This window comes from Acinonyx jubatus, chromosome B1 (assembly GCF_027475565.1).
Source record: "Acinonyx jubatus isolate Ajub_Pintada_27869175 chromosome B1, VMU_Ajub_asm_v1.0, whole genome shotgun sequence".
NCBI lineage: Eukaryota > Metazoa > Chordata > Mammalia > Carnivora > Felidae > Acinonyx > Acinonyx jubatus.
The window spans coordinates 10,542,621-10,562,274 of record NC_069382.1 but is presented as its reverse complement, the minus strand read 5'-3'; the positions used below and the strand labels follow the sequence as shown (position 1 = coordinate 10,562,274).

Below are 19,654 nucleotides of genomic sequence, written 5' to 3'. Positions count from 1 at the left end.
TAATACTGAAAGAAAGGAAACAAGAGATGAGTCTCATGAAGTGCGTTTTCTGCCTGGAGACAATTTGCAGAAGGTAGTGTGGGAGAGGAAACCCCAACGGAGTCCAACACTTTCCCTGAGCTGAAGAAACTGAATTTAGTGTTCAAGAAAGGGAAGGCAACTACATTTGTGGGTCAGCATACCTAAGAGGCAGAAACTACCCAGAGAAATAAACTCCAGAAATTCAAGGTGCCTGAGTCTTTGGCTAAATACCAGTCCATACATGCTCAGGATTAAACTCCATAATGCCAAACAAGAAAAACTAGTAGAAAGAACAACTTCCAAACTTCCCTGATTCTTTTAGAGTAATGACCAACCAGAATGGAGAGAATCTGCTTAATACAAGAAACACAGGATACAGGTGCATGGTAGCATAGAAATAAAGCAGGCCTGATCTTAGAATAATGACATTCCCCTGTCTCTCACCAAAAAATTAAATAAATAAATAACTTAACATGACCCATCAGGAGAAAAATCTGGCAATAAAAAAAAAAAATGTAAGAAGTAAGAATGATGCAATTAGCAAAGATTCTAAAAGGTATAAAATAGAATTTATGTCTGAAATTTTCCTAAATGAGATTAATAGCAGAATAGACCCTGATGATGAAATAACTGGTGAACCTGAAACCTCAGTAATAGAATATATTCAGAATGAAGCACAGAGATAAAAGAGAGTGGAGAAAAAGTAAAAGAATCTGAGTGACTTGTAGAACAATAACACACATCATTGAAATCTTAGAAAAGAGCAAGGAACAGAACATATATCTGAAGAAATTGTATCTGAAAATATTTCACTTTGATGAAAGCCACAAACCCAGGAAGTCAAGAAGCAGGACAAAAACAAGAGATACAAAAATGAAAACATACAATGTCACATTATAATCATCCTGTTGAAAACAAGTACTAAAACAATCAAGAAAACACACATGCACACAATCATTACATACTGAGAAACAAAGATAAAAATTTACATAACTTTTTCATCAAAATGATGAAGCTTTAAAGTGTTGAAAGAAAAAGCTGTCAATCTTCGATTATAAAGCCAGCAAATAAATAAATAAATAAATACATAAATAAACTCAAAATAAAGAGTAACATGAACAAATCTGAGTGATGTAATTGCCAGCAGACTTGACCTAAAAGAATTTTTTTCTTTTTTTTTCTGTTTTTTGTTTTTTGTTTTCAAAATATGAAGTTTATTGTCAAATTGGTTTCCATACAACACCCAGTGCTCATCCCAAAAGGTGCCCTCCTCAATACCCATCACCCACCCTCCCCTCCCTCCCACCCCCCATCAACCCTCAGTTTGTTCCCAGTTTTTAAGAGTCTCTTACGCTTTGGCTCTCTCCCACTCTAACCTCTTTTTTTTTTCCTTCCTCTCCCCCATGGGTTTCTGTTAAGTTTCTCAGGATCCACATAAGAGTGAAACCATATGGTATCTGTCTTTCTCTGTACGGCTTATTTCACTTAGCATCACACTTTCCAGTTCCATCCATGTTGCTACAAAGGGCCATATTTCATTCTTTCTCATTGCCACATAGTACTCCATTGTGTATATAAACCACAATTTCTTTATCCATTCATCAGTTGATGGACATTTAGGCTCTTTCCACAATTTGGCTATTGTTGAGAGTGCTGCTATAAACATTGGGGTACCAGTGCCCCTATGCATCAGTACTCCTGTATCCCTTGGGTAAATTCCTAGCAGTGCTACTGCTGGGTCATAGGGTAGGTCTATTTTTAATTTTTTGAGGAAGCTCCACACTGTTTTCCAGAGTGGCTGCACCAATTTGCATTCCCACCAACAGTGCAAGAGGGTTCCCGTTTCTCCACAATCTCTCCAGCATCTATAGTCTCCTGATTTGTTCATTTTGGCCACTCTGACTGGCATGAGGTGATATCTGAGTGTGATTTTGATTTGTATTTCCCTGATGAGGAGCGACATTGAGCATCTTTTCATGTGCCTGTTGGCCATCCGGATGTCTTCTTTAGAGAAGTGTCTATTCATGTTTCCTGCCCATTTCTTCACTGGGTTATTTGTTTTTCGGGTGTGGAGTTTGGTGAGCTCTTTATACATTTTGGATACTAGCCCTTTGTCCGATAAGTCATTTGCAAATATCTTTTCCCATTCCGTTGGTTGCCTTTTAGTTTTGTTGGTTGTTTCCTTTGCTGTGCAGAAGCTTCTTATCTTCATAAGGTCCCAGTAGTTCATTTTTGCTTTCAATTCCCTTGCCTTTGGGGATGTGTCAAGTAAGAAATTGCTATGGCTGAGGTCAGAGAGGTCTTTCCCTGCTTTCTCCTCTAGAGTTTTGATGGTTTCCTGTCTCACATTCAGGTCCTTTATCCATTTTGAGTTTATTTTTGTGAATGGTGTGAGAAAGTGTTCTAGTTTCAATCTTCTGCATGTTGCTGTCCAGTTCTCCCAGCACCATTTGTTAAAGAGACTGTCTTTTTTTCCATTGGATGTTCTTTCCTGCTTTGTCAAAGATGAGTTGGCCATACGTTTGTGGGTCTAGTTCTGGGGTTTCTATTCTATTCCATTGGTCTATGTGTCTGGTTTTGTGCCAATACCATGCTGTCTTGATGATTACAGCTTTGTAGTAGAGGCTAAAGTCTGGAATTGTGATGCCTCCTGCTTTGGGCTTCTTCTTCAAAATTACGTTGGCTATTCGGGGCCTTTTGTGGTTCCATATGAATTTTACGATTGTTTGTTCTAGTTTCGAGAAGAATGCTCGTGCAATTTTGATTGGGATTGCATTGAATGTGTAGATAGCTTTGGGTAGTATTGACATTTTGACAATATTTATTCTTCTAATCCATGAGCACGGAACGTTTTTCCATTTCTTTATATCTTCTTCAATTTCCTTCATAAGCTTTCTATAGTTTTCAGCATACAGATCTTGTACATCTTTGGTTAGATTTATTCCTAGGTATTTTATGCTTCTTGGTGCAATTGTGAATGGGATCAGTTTCTTTATTTGTCTTTCTGTTGCTTCATTATTAGTGTATAACAATGCAACTGATTTCTGTACATTGATTTTGTATCCTGCAACTTTGCTAAATTTATGTATCTGTTCTAGCAGACTTCTGGTGGAGTCTACCAGATTTTCCATGTATAATATCATGTCATCTGCAAAAAGTGAAAGCTTAACTTCATCTTTGCCAATTTTGATGCCTTTGATTTCCTTTTGTCTGACTGCTGATGCTAGAACTTCCAACACTATGTTAAACAACAGCGGGGAGAGTGGACATCCCTGTCGTGTTCCTGATCTCAGGGAAAAAGCTCTCAGTTTTTCCCCATTGAGGATGATGTTAGCTGTGGGCTTTTCATAAATGGCTTTTATGATGTTTAAGTATGTTCCTTCTATCCTGACTTTCTCGAGGGTTTTTATTAAGAAAGGTTGCTGAATTTTGTCAAAGGCCTTTTCTGCATTGATTGACGGGATCATATGGTTCTTATCTTTTCTTTTATTAATGTGATGTATCACATTGATTGATTTGCGAATGTTGAACCAGCCCTGCATCCCAGGAATGAATCCCACTTGACCATGGTGAATAATTCTTTTTATATGCTGTTGAATTCAATTTGCTAGTATCTTATTGAGAATTTTTGCATCCATATTCATCAGGGATATTGGCTTGTAGTTCTCTTTTTTTACTGGGCCTCTGTCTGGTTTAGGAATCTAAAAGAAATTTTAGAGGAACTTCTTCAGGCTGAAGGAAAATGATACAGATGGAAACAATAAAAGGAGAACAATGATAGGGGTAAATAAACAAATACATATAAATTTTTCCTCCTAGTTTATTTTGTGTACATGATACTTGGTAATTTAATTTTGGATTTATAACATATAGAAGCAAAATATATTTCAACAAAAGAATAAATGATAAGAAGGGAATGAGCCTAAATTGTTGAAGCTTTTTTATGTGAATTACCATTATATTTTAGGAAAGTAGATTATACTATAAACATACATATTGTAAATCCTGGGGAAAAAAACAGTACAAAATAAAAAATAAATGTTACAGTGATTATGCCAAGAATGGAAGAAAAAAATACCCTCCTAAAAAATAAATTTTAGGAAGATGAAAACAGGGACAAAGAACATACGGAATTTTAAAAAGTGCTAGAGTTAAACATGTGGAAAATTACCTCAGATATAAATGGCCTAAACTAAAAAAAAAAAAAAAAGAGAGAGAGAAAATTTCAAACTAGATAAAAAAATGAATTCCAACCATGTGCTATCTAAAATAAACCCATTTTCAATATATCAAAGCAGATTTCTTAAGTTGAAAGAAAGCAAACAGGCAAGCAAGCAAGCAAGCAAGAGAAAGAACGAACAGACAGATTAAGGAAATTTGCGAGCATGCATACAATTTTCCATGTTTAAAAAGTAAAATCAGTTACAACAACAAAACAACATGATATGTAACTCTAATCATAGGAATTCTGGCGTGGCTAAATTACTATCAAACTAGGCTTGCGCACAAGAACTGTTAAAAGAAATAAAGGGGAACTTTTCATATTATAACAGGGATCAATATATCAGTAAAATATATCAATCCTTAATATGTACCTACTAAAAAAGATTAAAAAGAGAAGCAAAATTTGGCAATCTAAAAGGAATGTAGACAAATCTGCAATTATATTGTACACTTTCAACACTCTTTTCTCATTAAATAAGGAGTGTTCAACAAAACAGACCCTAAAACAAGTCTCAACAAAGTTCAAAGATTTGATATGGTAAGAAAGGTTGTTCTCTGATTTTAATGAAAGAAATGATTTGGAAATCAAACAAATGCTTAAATAAACTGTGTGTTACATAAAATTAGAAAATATTTGTAACTCGCTTAAATTAAAATCAGAATATATTAAAATTTGTTGAATGAAGATAAATTACTGCTTACACTGAAATTTATAGTTGTAACAGGTATATTAGAGTTTTACAGTCAATGATTTAAGCTTCAATCTTACTAAGCTAAAATATAGAAGAACAAATTAAAGTCAAAATTAGCATGAGGAAATAACAGAGCACAAAATGAATGATTACAAAATGGACCAAAAAAAAAAAAAAAAAAAAGAAAGAAACTAGTAAATCCAAAAGTTGATTACTTGAAAATAATCAACACTCTTACTTAGAATGATAATAATAATAATAAAATTAATGACACAATTACCAGTAACAAAACTGAAGAGGGCTCATCACTACAGATCCTACAGAAATTAGAAGAAAATATAATGACCTACTTTTTTAAAAGTACTTGCTCAACAAATTTAAGTGAAAAAGTACCCTGAGAGACACAAAATAACAAAAGCATTCAAGAAAAATATAGCTTCTGAATTTTTCTTTATAATTAAGCAAATTAAATGTAAAACCTTCTCAGAAACACTGTTAAGAAACCTTCCCTAGAAGCAAACAATAAGATCTAGAGCCACGATTCAAGCTGTCTCACCAAGCACATGCTATTAAATGCTAGGCTATGCCACTGTGAACTGTCTTAAGAAAACTCCAAGTGTTAGAATAATATAAAGAAGCTATAGGCCAACAGATAAGAAGCTTAATTATTCTAAGTAAAGTTCTCTGGAAAGAGTCAGGGAGAGAGGGAAGTGGGGGGAGAGAGAGAGAGGGAAGTGGGGGGAGAGAGAGAGAGGGAAGTGAGGGGAGAGAGGGAGAAAGGGGGAGAGAGAGAGAGGAAGGAAGGAGGGAAGGAAGGAAGAGGGGAAAGAGGGAGGAAGAAAAGGGAGGAAGAAGGGAAAGGGAGGGAGGAAAGAAAGAAGGGAAGAAAGAAAAAGAAAAAGAGAGTTTAATATTGCTTTGTAATACAAGCTGTTAAAATAGATATAGACAAACCATCTCTGACTTGTTTATTAAAAAAACTGTCAGGATGCCTGGCTGGCTCAGTCAGTAGAGTGAGTGACTCTTGATCTCAAAACTGTGAGTAAAAACCCCACACTGGGTCTGGAGATTACTTAAAAATAAAATATTTTTAAAAATTAAAAAAGAATAAAGAATTGTCATTTATCATTTTTCTGAACATTTCTCATGTTGGGAATATTTTAACGTTTTAGAAGGTGATTAAAAATACTTCATAATGAAAATACAAATTTTAACATTTTTCTCTTAATTTTAAAATGCATTGCACTGTGGAATATTTTTTATGGAGATGAATTTAGTTCATTTTTAATTGTTCTAAACATGTAGGAAGAAAAATTTTAATACTTATTATAGAATATTTAGCTCCCATCCAAGAATACGTGCGTGTGCATAATTAAATTTAATATTCAATTAACTTATAATTATGTTAATTATAATTATAAATTAATTAAATATAATAAATAATGTATTATTTAATATTTAACACTATCTTTAATATTAATTAATAAAATTAATATATATCTAAATTAACACATAATTATAAATTAATTAAATATAATTAACATAATTAAAGCTATACTATAAACATAGGTTTTAAGGAAATGCATTGGAATTGAATTGTGCTGTATTTGCAAAACTGGTGCCATTTATGGATGGATTTTTAATAAAAGTCATAGAATCTTATTGGAATGTATTAAGAGTTCTATCATAAAAGTTCCGAGTAAAATCTAAACATTGAATATTTGCAAAACTTTTCTAACAATGGTTTACTAACTTAATTGCACTATATATACATATATATGTATATATATATATATGCATGCTTATATACGTATATATATATACACACACATATACACATATATGTATATATACACATATACATACACATACACATATATATACACATATGTGTATATATACACATATATATTTGTAATTTATCTAACATTTGTAAATTACTTTGGAGAATGATTTTATATAGTTATACATGAATTTTAGCTATAATTTAAAAATAAGAACTCTAGGTACCCAAATATACAAGGTAAACAATAAATTTTAGCCTGTGACTAAAAGGGTATCTCTGACCTAAGATACAGGTTTACATCTTATCATTAGGATGGACTAGATTTTGCTGTAGTTAACAAACCCCCAAATCCGAGGGGCTTGAGCAAAGATTAGTTGCTTACCTTGGCTTTATATCCATCACTAATGGTAGTGACTCAGAGATCCAGGCAGCTCATAACTCCGGGACTCAAGCTGGCAGACAAGCAACTTGGTGAAGGATGTCAATGACCCGGCCAAAAGTCAAAAAAAAAGCTCTGTAGGTAGGTCCCGCATCAGCAATTAAGTACTCTAGTTTGCAAGTGATAAACATCCTTTCTGTTCATAGTTTACATGCAAGACCCAGACATATGGCCCCCACAAGTCCCAGGAGACCACAGGTCACAGGCCAGAAACATTTGACAAATAGTACTGATGACTACACTGAATGCATTCTTCTATAACATAAGAGAGATCCAAGAGAGTAAATGTGTTCCTTTAAAAAATTACTTATGGAAAATTACAAATGTTAAAATTCAGACTGATCTGTATCAATATTATTAAGCACAAATATTAACGGAATTGGGGGTATCATGGACATAATTAATTGATAGAATTAGGCCAAGAACATTTTGACCTTAAACTTGCTACTAGGTTATACTGAAAAGAGGTTTCACAAATTTTTCTGTGCATATGAATATTTATAATCAAGCAAGCAAACCTACAAACAAAAAGTATATTTTCTTTAAATGCTTATTTATTTTGAGAGAGAGAGCAAGCAGGGAAGAAGTAGTGAGTGGAGGAGACAGAGAATCTGAAGCAGGCTCAGCGCTGTCATTGCAGAGCCTGATGTGGTCTTCAAAGCCAGAACCATGATATCATGACCTGAGCTGAATCTAAGAGTCGGTGCTCAACCGACTGAGCCACCCGGGTGCCCCTGCTCCATTAAATTTTACATACAGTAATACTACATTAAATTTTAGATCTTCCATTAAAAATGAGTTTAAGTTAGTTCATGGAAAAATGTATAAAAAAGGGTTGAGACTGTTTAGTTAAGTTACATAATATCAGTGAAAATAACACAACAAGACTTTCTAGCAACCATCATGTGGCCCGACAGACTTTAGGGTGATTAGGCATCATTTTCAACAATGTATTTCTCTACAGTTTGCTGTATTTTATGGTCTCAGTGTACTTTATCCCAGAAACTGTGATTTAGTAGTGCAAAAATGAACAAGGGGGAAACTTTACATCTAAATTAACACAATTTCTACATTACTACATTAAAATTATGTCATTCCCTACTTAAGAATGATATAAACTAATTTGTATTACACAAACACACATCACACAAAATATGGTATGACAGAACAAAAAGTTCCAGTTTAAGACACACCATCTGATGTAATCAAAGAGACATGACATGCTAGCTGTGGTCACCTTAGAGGATGGCCTTCCCCAACCACCTAATTCCTCCTATTTGAATTATCAATTAAAGCATCTAATTGCACCTATGGCTTAAATAAAATTAACCAGTGTAACTTTAACACAACATTGCCTATGATTAAGTGTTTTAAAGTAAATTGCAGACAAAATAAAAATTTCAAGTTATAACCCTTAATTATACTGGATATCATTTACATAGAATTTATATGGGAGCATGCAAGTTTTGGCAAACATCAAAAATCTGTAAACTTTGTTGAAAGATACATTTGTGTTCTTTAGTATCCCATTAAGTTAAAAACTATATTTGGAGTTAGAATTTTAAAAAGACAATTATATATATTCACAATAGAAATGAAAACTCCATTAATAAAATGAAAATTCTATTAATTCCATTCGATATAGATGGAAGTAGCAAATGTTTATGTTTGAATCCACAATTATGAGCTATGTTAACAATGTAGCCATAGTTCTGTAACCACAATTTAAAATGTAGAATTAAGTAATTTATTTGGTGAATGGTTTAAAATAAAGCCTTACTAAATTGTTGCTCATTATTAGAGTTAAAATATCTTCAGATTCACCATCTTTATGAACAAAATTTATCAAATTCATAAAAATTATTAAGCAACTGGCTTCCCCAGATTGTTGGTTCCTTCATTACTGAATTAAATAAATCTTCGACAGATGCTTAGATTTGTGACACAATCATGTTATTAACTTTTTGAAAACCATCTTTGACAGTTGATGGAGGTCCCACCGAGATGGCCAAGATGATACAATTGCCCAAGCCACTTAAAATATATTGGTTAAAACATGGAATTCTTGGACTCAAGTGAGTTTTTCGTCCCTGGAATGAATTACAAATACAATAAACTTTACCGTCATTGATCCTTTCTCTTTTGTCATTCTTCTTTCTCTGTTGTTTGTGCTTTTGTTTCTGATATTGGCCAAGCTTGGATGTGGTCTGGCTTCCTCATGGCCAATACATCATTTGTCTTTGCTGGTTACTGATGATCAAAAAACTGGATTTATTGACTGGCCAGTTGATGATCTCTGTTATGTAGAGATGGGGATCTATTCTCTATCAGACAAGAGATGATAAAAGATCTGACTTTCAGCCATTTTTGTTTATCTATACAATATTATATCTCACTAGAAAGATGACAGCCTTTGAGATCTAGACTGGTATGACTGTTGTCTTTGCATTCACTTAAACCATGGGCAAATTTGTAAAACCAAATATAAAGCTCTGTATGCTCTATACATCTATAATTGAGAAGAAACTTTTATCTCTTATTGTATGTATTAGAAACATTTCCTATCTTGGAATGTTTTAATAAATTAAAGAGACTCCTTAAAAAGTACTGTTTTTATTGTTATATCAAATATTATACAACTGAGCAATGCAGGTGCCCTGCAACCAAGATTTGAATGGATATATGAGGCCATAGAAAGTTGGCAGACAGATAGGAATATTATTTTTGCCATGGTTTATAATAATGGCAAATGCTGACTCTGTAAAACTTAATAGACTGGGCTAAAATTTTGGCAAATTAGCTCAATTTAGGTAGATTTATTCACACACACACACACACACACACACACACACACACAACTTGATTACATTATGTTACAGATCATAATACTGTAAGATCAAAATTTTGTTAATATCATAAATTGGTTTTAGAATATCTAGTCTTCTCATAACAAAAGGTAGTAAAAGTGTTTCTTTCCCCTGTCTGTAATTTTTCCAGTTGACAGAGATTTTGTATCTCATCAGAGTAGTTTTCTAAGCTTTATGCTGACTTTTTTATAGCCTTGATTACTTAAACTTTTTTAACGTTTATTCATTTTTGAAAGACAGAGAGAGAGACCGAGCGAACAGGGGAGGGGCAGAGAGAGAGGGAGACACAGAATCTGAAGCAGGCTCCAGGCTCTGAGCTGTCAGCACAGAGCCTGAGGGGCTCAAATTCATGGAATGCAAGATTATGACCTGAGCTGATGTGGGACACTTAACCGACTGAGCCACTCAGGCACCCCTAACTTTGATTTTAAAACAATTTTAATATTTATTTATTTCTGAGACAGAGAGAGACAGAGCATGAGTAGAGGAGGGGCAGAGAGAGAGGGAGACACAGAATCCCAAGCAGGCTCCAGGCTGTGAGCTGTCAGCACAGAGCCTGATGTGGTGCTCAAACTCACAAACCTTGAGATCATGACCTGACCCGAAGTCGTCCCTCAACCAACTGAACCACCCAGTCGCCCCTATCCTTGATTATTTTAAATAAATAATCAAGTTTCTCACTTCTGAGAAAACTAAGATTCCTTATGATTGTGGTACTTTCTTATATTTATATTTGAAAATATGTGCTGTCTCTCAAATTATAGCAGGCAAGCTACAGCTTTTCACTATTTCTAAGAACTTACTGGATTATTTAATCACATTAACTATTATCCTCTGACAACTCTCATGATTTGGTCTTTCCGAAATGAATCTCTAAATTCAAATAAAAGTCAAGATGTCTTTTACATTTAAATTACATTTAAGATTTCCAGATGGGTAGTCTTTTACACTATACATATATGATATAGATATATCTATATCTATATCTATATCATATATATCATATATGTTATATAAAATTTATATATAATATATAAATAATATAATTATATATATATAATATATATAATATGTGGTATGCTAAATATAATTGTTTTTGGTATGTTCCATATTTTTTACTTAGCACAATGCATTGGCTTCCTGGAAAGAGGAATCATATTAAATCATATTCAAACAGCAATCATATTAAATCAGAAACTCATTTTTCCCAAGGTTCACTGTACTCAGGTAAAGCTATGTTAATATAAAATGTTACAGAGGTTGTATATTTTGGAGAAAACCCATGAATATTTAGGAAGCCCTCACTACTTATCAAATGTCTCTTTCGGGGGAAATACTCGTGAAGTCTTTTTGAACCAGTCATTTATTACACCTATGTTAGAGTATATTTGTTTCCTTTCATTCGTGAAATTTTTGGTTAGGGTAGTAAATTAGACACAGGCATCTAGTCATCTATAGGTGGTTTCTGCTTTTCTCTCATACATCCTGAAGACTTGGCTAAGTGCTGGAGAGTAGAAATGTGTTCCACCACACAGGGCTCAGAGTTTCACGGACAGAACTGTAACAGCTAATCTAAGCTCTTGTTACTTCAGGGAAGGACTAATAGTACAGGCTTCTGAGCTGATACCACATAGACAGATGCCAGAATCAGAGCAATTTTAGAATAATTTTACACAGGTGCTGAGGATTTTATAAAAGCGGACTAGAGAATCGGTATGTATTAGAGCAAAAGTCAGTTAAATAGAATGAATGAATTGATAAAGAACAGTTAACTATAATCATTTGTTTAGAATATTGTTGATATCTTGAAGGTTCTCCTCCCCACACCTCCCCCACCTTGTAATTCTGCCTTCTTTCTCCCTTCCTTATTTGTATGCCGTCTTTATTTTAATTACTCAGAATACAGGAACAGATGTTCTTACTGACTTTTTTTCACTTTTAACGGCAGTAGTTATTTAAATAGGACAACCAAACTAAGTTCTCCCTAAAAATAAATTAGGACACAGTTTTATGAATCAGTTGTTGAAATGGTGTTTGAATTTTCTGGTGTGTCGTATTTGAAAAAAATTTTATTTATTTAATGAGATATGGCAAGCACAACACTGAGGAACGTGGGTTGCACTTTTTTTCTGGAACCAAGGCCTAGGAAGCAGTACTAAAAAAACTGTTAACAGTTCTATAAAAATGTCCCTTTAGAGGTGATAAAAGGAGGAAGTCACTTACTATCAGTGAGTTACCTAAAAAATTTTGGAGAGAGCAGTTCAGCTGTGTTTATTGATATTGCAAATAACACCTGAGAATGAATGTCTGAGATTCAGTATCCTAAACATGTAATATAAGTACAATACAACTACAATAATTTCATCAAGTCATAAAGCATATTAAAAACATAATCCTAGATCCCTTTCAAAATTGTTACATGGAAATTAGCTCTATGGTCTTAGTAGTTAATCAACACTGTATGACTTGATTTGTATATCACAGAATAAGGTGAGTTAACCAGCACCTTCTGCTGCCACCAGGTATTTTGTTTAAAAAAGTCTTTGAAGATTTTATTTATATTTTAAAGAATTGTTATATTTATTTCTGAGAGAGAGAAAAAGAGACAGAGCATGAGTGGGGGAGGGGCAGAGAGAGAGGGAGACACAGAATCAGAAGCAGGCTCCAGGCTCTGAGCTGTCAGCACAGAGCCCGACAGGGACTTGACCCATGAACCATGAGATCATGACCTAAGCTAAAGTTGCATACTCAACTGACTGAGCCAACCAGGTGCCCATGTGGAGATTTTCTTAAATCACTGAGTGTGGTTCACTATTAGGGGAAAAAAATAAGTATCTGAAGCTTGGAAATAAGAAAAGAATGACTATGTCATTTCATGTCCTTGCCTAACAAGCCAATCCAAATACGATCTCATTCTCGATAGGTATGTAGCTTTGCTTTACTTATTATTTACTATTGACTACTTCAATTTACAGCTCTGTAAGGATAGAGGTTAATTTGTTGAAAATAGGTAACAATGTAATAGATTTTCCTCCGAGAGCAATGTAAATGAATTTTGTTCTGCAATCATGCAAAGGGCTTCTGTGCAAAAAAAAAAAAAAAAAAAAAAAATCAGAACAGAGTTATAATTGTATTGCTCTATAGAACATTATTCAGTTTTGTATGCAGATTCACAATTTTATTCCAATTTTCTTCTTTTCAGTAATTATATACGCATCTGTATCTCCTGTCCTTCTTTTTAAAATGACTGTTGGGAAGAAGGTACAGATATTCCTCAATATCCCTGCCCCCACAGATATGTGGCCTCTTCCATCATCAGATTCCCTATCAAAGTGGCCCATGTTTTATAACTGATAAACTCTGACACGTCATTATCGTCCAAAGTCCGTGGTTTACATTAGGGTTCATTCTTGGTTTTGTACATTTGGGTTCCAACAAATAATGACACATGTCCACCATTATAATATCAAACAGTTTCACTACTTTAAAAAAAACTCTCTGTGCTCTGTTCATCCCTCACTTCCTTACCGTAGGCAATCACTGATCATTTTACTGGCTCCATAGTTTTGTCTTTTCCAGAATGTCATATGGTTGGAATCATACAGTACAAAGCTTTTATATATTGGCTTCTTTTACTTAATGATATGCATTTAAGTTTCTTCCATGTCTTGTCATCGCCTGATACCTCATCTCTTTTTAGTGAAAAATAATATTCCATTGTCTGAATATACCCCAGTTTGCTTAGCATTTCATCTACTGGAGGGCATCTTAGTTACTTCCAAGTTTTGGAAGTTATGGATAGAAATTCTATAAATATCCAAACCTCCTATAAATATTCATGTATAATATTTTTGTTAAGTATTTTTGCAACTATGCCCATGAGAGCTATTGAGTTTTCTTGAGATGTCTTTGTCTGGTTTTGAGATTAGGACAAAGCTGACCTCATAGAAAGAGTTAGGGAATATTCACTATTTCTGTCTTCTGAGAGAGATTGTAGAGAAATCATTTATTTTCTTCCTTGAATATTTGGTAGAATTTACTAGTGAACTCTTCTGGGCCTGGTGCTTTCTCTTTTGCAAGCTTATTAATTACTGATTCCGCTTCTTTAATAGATATAGGCCTGTTTGGATTGTCTGTTTCTTTTTGTAAGAATGGCATACTTTTTGAAAAAAATTCATCATCCTGTTACCCTCTTTAATGAGTTAAATTCAATTTTTACATTGTTGTCACTTAAAAACAATTAGTGCCTTAGAAGATTTTTTACGCTGATTTACTATAGTTCAATACTTTCTAACATGCTAATTTGTTAGCGCAGTTTAGAAAATGTGTAAGGTGCTCAATTAAACATTTAAAATGAAAAAAAAATACAAATAAAATGAGACTGATTTTTTTTTCAAATGTATTTAAAGGAAGTATTAATATTTGACGTATTTATAAATTAAAAAAAAAACAATTTACTCAGTGAACTTAAAACGCTTAAACAAGAAATTTTAAATTTTGTATCTCTTTGTTACTTTACCATTGAGGGGCATTATTATCAGACTGAATGAGGACCAAAACCAGTTCAAGGGACTTCAGTGAAGACAAGTCAAATAACCCTGGGGTTTGCTACACACTGAGAAATTGTGAGCTAATTTTCCAGTGAGATTCTTAACCACGTTTATCTTATTTACTGTCTGTCTTCCTCATCATCGCTCTATGCTCTTCTCTCTCAAATGGTCACCCCTATCTCTGTGATAGCTAATACATCTGCCTCCAAGACCCCTGTCCTCAATCATAACACCCAGAATGCAGTCAAACAACTTCTATCTTAAACTCACTGCCCTAGCTATACCAGAACTCATGCCAAATGTTACATATAAAGCAATACATAAATTAAGGAACAACTCAGGAGGAGTAGCAAAAGGGCAAGACTAAAGTCTCCTCTAAACTTACCACTTGGCAGAAGTGCCCTTTGCTTTCTCTGTCACATGGTATTTCTATAGAATGTTGAGGTCAGCTGTTGACTTTTAGCCAAAGAATAAAACTTATCTACAATAGACTCCTGGTACTTCCTTGAGATACCAAACCATGTGCATATAATTATTCCACATAAAAATGTTTAAAAGATTACCTGTAACTTCAAAGGAAGAGGGTTCTCTTAGACTCCGGACTTTCAAAGTTTTGCCAGTTTCTAGCATCAAGAATGCACCCTTCAGTGGGTCAACACTTACCACGTTCACAAAGTCCAAACATGAATTTCTCTTCTGTTCATTCCCCTGAGTTGGAACTGATTCAATGACCAACTATTCTGGGTCTCACACTCTTCCCCCTTCTGAGACAGTAATCTTTGCCTCCAGTTTCCCTTTCCCTTATTCCATTTTTTTCCCCTCTTACACTTCTGGCATGTGATTACTCATTTTATTTCTTCTACCCACTAGTAACCCTCCAAGGTACTCACATCTGAGTTATTTATTGTTTCTTCGCTTCTTCCTGCATGATGATAACAGTGTATTAAAATTGTAGTCTAGAATGCGATTCCGTGGTGATTTTCTTTTTCCCTCACTACCACCAAATTCTTCATTGTTGTTTATTTTCAGATTTTTTGTTTGTGTCAGTCATATTTCCTCCCACATGCTCTGGAGATAGTTTGTATTTTGGCCCAGACTGAGGGCTTCATGGAAGACCCTGAAGATAGACACTAATATAGCCACACGTAATAACCCCAGACCACATCCTGTTTAGTATTTATTTCGTTCTGCATGTAAGTCCTCTGAGGTCAGAGGCCATGTATTCCGTTATTTTTATATCTCACACACTGCCTAACTTCGAGATTGGCACACACTAGGCAAATACAAGTCATACAATCAATGAATAATTGATTGATTCTGAGGCTCTAATACACATCCATATTTGCTTCCGGGAAGTAGTTTAGTTGTTCAAGGATCAAGTTCTAGAATGAATAATTCATCATTTATCAAATGCCTCCAAAAGGCAAGGTCAAATGTGATAGAAAGGATGAAAGCCATTAGGAGATTGTTGATATGCAATTAATCCATTTCGGAAGTGTCAGTTTGCATTTGTTGGTGGTTAGTCTGTGGAGCACTGCAATTGTGGCTTTATTAGAAGATGCACTTTCCAACACCTCATTACTAGAGACTAGATACGAATAAAGTCCCCAAACCCTATACTGTGTGAAATCCTCCTACCCGGACATCCTGGAGCATCTTTTCTTGCTACTTACCTGTGTCAGGCCATTTTATACTTCCCATCTACAGTGCAGCTTGCTTGTTGTGTCCAGATATTTATGCTCCCTTTTTTTTCCATGATAGTAGTTGTTTAAGCTGAACACTGAGCCGGCCAGAAACTGCAACATTATCCATAGGCCTCTGGAGCCAAGTACTTCCTATGAATAAGTTATGCAAATGACATTTAATGCAAGTGAAATACGCATCTCCTGAACTGTATTCTTAAAAGTAAGGGGCATCTTCCCTGTTTCCCTTGTCCTTTTTCTGCTGGCTGAAATGCAGAATCGTTGGGTTTGCCATCCCGCACAATGGCTCGGAGAGAAACCACACAGGAATGATGGACCACTAAGAAGATGATCGGTCCTTGGACGAATTTTTCAAATGGAGCCTTTATAACAGCCTGCATCTCCTATCTTTGGAGAGTTAGATAACTTTTTCTCTCTCTCATTCTCTCTCTCTATATTCTCTCTCATTTGAGAAAATCAGAGAGAGAGAAAGAGGGAAAAACTAAACAACAAATCCTATTTTGTCTAAGCCATTACGGATACTAATGTGTCTAATAATAAGCAGACAAACGTTATCTACAATTATGAAACAAATGTATTTTAAGACCACCAAGGATGGTTCCTGAATCCCATGATTATTTAGAAGCATGAGGTGCTCTAATGATTGAACCAAGATGTAACCATGTTCAAATTTCTGATAGTGAGTTTATGATAAAAAATAATCTATCTTGTATAATAGTTTTTCTCATCAAAAAGTAGTCAAGTCTTCTTAAATACAAAATATTTCTAACCCCTTTGTAAAATGTATTGGAGACAATCAAAATCTATGGTTCTTTCCAGCATAATGACATAGAAATTTACTTATTCATGTAGCATTTGCCACTGTCCACTGATATATTATATATATATATATATATACATTTTTTTTACCCATACCTTGTCAGTTGTTTTCATTTTCAGCAAAGGTCTGTTGATAGATGATCTCTGTGGTGGACTTGATGAATCAGGGGCAGAGATATCAGAAGCAGTATCTGCACAGTTCTAGAAATTGAACAACCTAATTGGCTAAACTGTATTTTCTAGATGCATGTTACTTTAGGGATCAAATCTGCCCTCTCCTGTGAGCTGCCTGGTAGAATTATCATTCAGGGGAACTGAATGCTCTAAGAAGATAGTTCCACAATGGGGTCACCTGACTGAAAATGAATTCAGCTTATTTCTTCCTCTGTTCCAGTTGGTTGGTTTCTCAGTTCAGTGCTTTCTAAGTCTGCTTAGAGAAGGAAAGAAAAAAGCATTTGCTGAATGTAATTAAGGTCGTATCATGATGGCTTTGAATATTAAAAAAATACCCAGTTCAGATCATTTTAAACTTTTTTTTTAATTATTAATTTAGTCACTCTGATTTAAAAACAACTCCACAAGTCATTTCACTAACAGGCCAGATCGTAAATTTGTTTCTAAATGTCTTTATGACCCCAGAAAGCAGAGATGAATTGAGCTGGCTTAATTGGCTGAAACCCCGTTGAAATGTAATGTGGGTGATTTAATCAGCCTATGGCACTAATGGAGTTAAGTACTTTGTCCACTAGGAAACTGTATGATCTTTCACTGAGCTTCTAAGTGCCTGCTTATTGCTATATAGAAGGTGCTTTCTTTTGTAGCTTGCATGTGGCCTTGCAAGGTAGACTAAAGGGCAGAAAACAGTTTAGAGCATATATTTTAAAAATGGAGCTGTGGCAGTTTTTTTTTAATCAACACTGTAATTTGGGGGAAAGAACTGAATTGCATCTTATTCGTTATTGCAGAATACTTTCTGAGCCAGTCTATTCCAGTTGCTCCTAAGCCACCTGTTGGCCCTGAACAAATGCAGCCCACTTAGCACCAACCTCCTCATTTATTTAAAAAAACATTGTTAACGTTTATTTATTTTTGACAGAGAGAGAGAGAGAGAGAGAGAGAGAGAGAGAGAGCAAGCATGAACAGGGGAGGGGCAGAGAGAGAGGCAGACAAAGTGAGATCTTGACCTGTGAGATCATGACCTGAGCCGAAGTCGGACACTCAACCTACTGAGACACCCAGGCGCCCCAGCACCAATCTCTTTAATCATTCAAGCTATTTGTTGACCAGTGGAAGAGGGAGGAAGGCAAACATTTTAAAAAGTAAAACAAGAATCATTTGTTTCCTAACTTGTCTAAAAGTGGGGCAGGATACCCTATCAGGAGTTGATATTGCATCTCTAAATCCAGATGGCCTCTGGTCACACCGTGCTAGTGCCTGTTCCTTCTCTAACACTTCCTGATTGTGTCATCCTGGGTGACTTACTTAACCTGGTAATACCACTGGATCCTGGATCATTGCTGGGTTTCACAGCACGATCTAAACATCAATTTGTGCATTGCAGCTGCGATGCTGAACTCTTACTACTTCCCAAACCATCGCTCCTAGACCCACTACTCCTGCTCCAGGTGGTTCATCTCCTCCAAGGCTGGTCCATTAAGAATAGTGATTTGGGGTGCCTGGGTGCATCAGTTGGTTGAACTTCCGACTGTTGATTTCAGCTCAGGCCATAATCCCAGGGCTGTGGGATCAAGCCCCACATCAGACTCCATGCTGAGAATGGAGCTTGCTTAAGATTTTCTCTCACTCTTCCCCTCTCCCACTCTCTCTCTCTCTCTCTCTCTCTCTCAAGAAAAAAAGAAAAAGAAAATTTGAAAAAATAAAAATACTGACTTCACTTCTTGGAAGTTCTTTTCTTCTTAAAATCCATTGGGGAAATTGACACATGTATAATCTCCCTTAGTAATTAGAAGTGTGTAATAATATAAAACAAAGTTGTTTTTTTTTTTCCTGTCCAGCATTGCAGACCAGTACACATTTATCTCTTGTTAATTGTTAAACCAAAATATTCACTATGGACTGCTTTTCCTTTATGATGGGAGGCAATCATAACTATATTCCATAGAAAAATTTACAAATAGGGGCACATGGGTGGCTCAGTATCTGACAAGAGCATCTGACACTTGATTTCAGGTCAGGTCATGATCTCATGGGATTTGAGTTCGAGCCCCGCGTTGGGCTCTGTGCTGATGGTGCAGAGCCTACTTGGGATTCTATCTCTCTCTCTCAAAATAAACAAATAAACTTAATAAAAAAGATAGAAAAATTTCCACAGGACATTGCTTTACCTTTTTCTGTCCTCCTCATTTTTGTAACCATAAACATATTTTAAATATCTTAAACACCCATGATTATTTTTACATGTGAGTTTTAAACTGACCGTGAATAAAATCTAGCAGCATTACAACTGTGAAACAGAAAATAACTTAACTGTCCTTCTTTATAAATTATTGCTATTTTTGCGTGAGAGGTATGAAAATATGATTTTTTTAAGTG

The 19,654-nt window shown here is 34.9% G+C and overlaps 2 long non-coding RNA genes across 13 annotated transcripts in view; both read right to left on the bottom strand.

Annotated features, from left to right (window-relative positions):
• LOC128314314 (uncharacterized) overlaps nt 1–7,215 on the bottom strand; it is a 47,363-nt gene extending 40,148 nt beyond the window's left edge. For all 11 annotated transcript variants that reach the window (XR_008295812.1, XR_008295805.1, XR_008295810.1 and 8 more), the window contains exon 1: nt 7,106–7,215. This is a non-coding gene — a long non-coding RNA (uncharacterized LOC128314314). The remainder of the gene's footprint in view (nt 1–7,105) is intronic.
• Nucleotides 7,216–8,776: 1,561 nt separating this feature from the next.
• LOC128314315 (uncharacterized) lies at nt 8,777–19,036 on the bottom strand. 2 transcript variants are annotated; one of them, XR_008295820.1, is made up of 3 exons: nt 17,198–19,036; nt 16,253–16,414; nt 8,777–9,486 (listed from the first exon to the last, which is right to left on the bottom strand). It is a non-coding gene; the product is annotated as an uncharacterized LOC128314315 (long non-coding RNA). The 2 variants fall into 2 exon arrangements; XR_008295821.1 differs by having other exon boundaries at nt 8,777–9,412; nt 17,198–19,033.
• Between the last annotated feature and the right edge of the window lie 618 nt (nt 19,037–19,654).